Below are 2,271 nucleotides of genomic sequence, written 5' to 3'. Positions count from 1 at the left end.
TTTTTTTTCCCCCCCAGTTAGATCTCTATTTGTAGAACATTCACTTGCACCTCATTTAATCTCTCTGTAACAACAAAGATTTTGGCCAGATTGGTTACGAAGTCATTTTTAAATGCATAAATTCATTGAAGGTTACCATATTTCAACAAGCAATGTATGAAGGAAAAAAAAAAAACAATGACAAACTATCAAAAATAAATTAATGATAACGATGTCAGCCTCCCATTTTCCCTGCTCTGTAGACAGGAATCTTTGTAGAAAAAAGATTTTTTATTCTCTATAATTGTGTTCCCAAACATGCACCTTCCTGGTGCCCAGAAGAGGCTGCACCTCCATCACAGCGCCTCGTCAGCGTGCTTTTACCTGACACAGATGAACTGCATCACAACTGGAGGGGCCAATTTAATTTCCGAGTCCATCAGCTCTTACAAATGAACATCACATTTAATGGCCTTTGTGGTATATCTGCATTATAGAAGTCTCTGGACTTGAAACTGAAATGAAACTCATTTGGGTTTGCAGAGAGCTGTAGCCAACCACGGAATGATGGCAGCCCACAGTCTGGCTACTGAGCAGCAGAACTTCCAGTTACTGCTCACACCAGGGACACATAGGGAATAAACTGAGGTAAATTGAGTGCAAAACCTTACAGCATCCAGATGATAAAAACGGGAACAAATAATTTGTATAAGCACTGCAGTTCCTCTAAACAAGCGAGCATCTGAACTTCCATTGTAGCTCATTTTCTTAAAAGAGGACACAAATATATTGCACAGAACCACAAGATCTTTGCAGATAAATACCTATTATTATTTCTAAATTATGAAATAAATGGGCTTCAATTACTGAACAATAGCAAACCATCAGTGATTTTAAAAAGCAGCTTTAGAATCTTTCCACTTTTACCTCTTTGGCACAGCGTACATTAGTTCAGAACAGTTGCACAGTGATAGCCCAGTTCAAAGTTGAAGCAATAGCAGCAGCTTTTAAACTGTCAGAGCAATTCTTCCAGAAAAAGGCTACAATACTTACTTCAGATAAGACTGAAGCTCACATATAACTGCATGTGCTTGGCTCTCAAGAAAAGGAGGAATTAAAAAGGACTGAGGAGAGCTGGTTACACAGGCAGATTTTGTGCAAGGTTCCCATACAGCTCTGTCTTGACCTGCAACATTAGGGGGGGGCGGTCTGAGCTATGCTCCAATAGTGAGGAAAATCATATTTAAAACTAGAAATTATCCAGCCCTGCCTCCCTTTAGTTATCATGAATTATTACATTATTTTAAAGTTATTTTAAAAAAAATAAAAAAAAAAAAAATTAATCAAAGCTCTTTTTAATTCTAGTAATAGTAATAACACTTTTCATACATAGATCAAAAACATTACCCCTCTATGGAAATGCAGATATTAAGGCACCATTAAGAAAAGCAACTTGCTCAGGCCCCTGGCTGCTTTGTGAAGCAGGCAGAACAGAAGGCGATGCTTCAAGCCCCACCTAGTTCATTCATCTCCCATGCCACAGCGTCCTTTTGATACACTGAGCTGTCTAGATATAATGACCCAGCACGCCAGTCATGCAAATTCCAAATACGACAGTTTCCTGGATTTTACACGCTTCAAAGTTGAAACATGCCATAAGCACCTAGCTAAGCCATTAATATCAATTAAGGTTTCTGTTCGTATCACACATTTACATTTAGTATGAATGCTAAACAAGGAAACAAGGCATCCTCTTGAAGATGATTCATCATCCACTCCTAGCAACAATGACTTAATAACAGACCGTCAGGGATCCAAGGAACAGCAGCAGGGGCTCAGGTCCCACTGTAATGCTCTGATGTTATTTTCTACTGTTTTTTTAATCAGGAGTAATAGCAATTACTGCATTTTATAGCAAAAGCCAATAACACAATGTTTTGAACTACTACAGCGTAACAAAGTTGAAAGGCATTATGCTTGAAGGAATAGTTCATAACTGCTGAGTGGAGGGGGACCCCTTGTATTGGTGTGATGAAAGTTTTCTGCCCACATTTTTGTGCTTTGGCAGTCCTTCAAACATGCTGCCTGGGCTGTGAAGGTTCAATTGTTCTGTAAAGCAGCTCCCTAAAACAGATCTCTGCAAAACAGCCTTTGAAGCAGCAGCTCCAGGAAAGCAGAACAGTTGTTCAGCCCTGAAATGGGAACAGCCTGCAACAGCTCTGCTACATGCAAAATATGCAGTTACCCAAGGGAGTGGTAAAGGGGTGGAGTAGGGATTGCCTAATCAAAAAA

The sequence above is a fragment of the Meleagris gallopavo genome, chromosome 15 (genome assembly GCF_000146605.3).
Source record: "Meleagris gallopavo isolate NT-WF06-2002-E0010 breed Aviagen turkey brand Nicholas breeding stock chromosome 15, Turkey_5.1, whole genome shotgun sequence".
Taxonomy (NCBI): domain Eukaryota; kingdom Metazoa; phylum Chordata; class Aves; order Galliformes; family Phasianidae; genus Meleagris; species Meleagris gallopavo.
Note: the sequence above shows the minus strand (reverse complement) of the source record.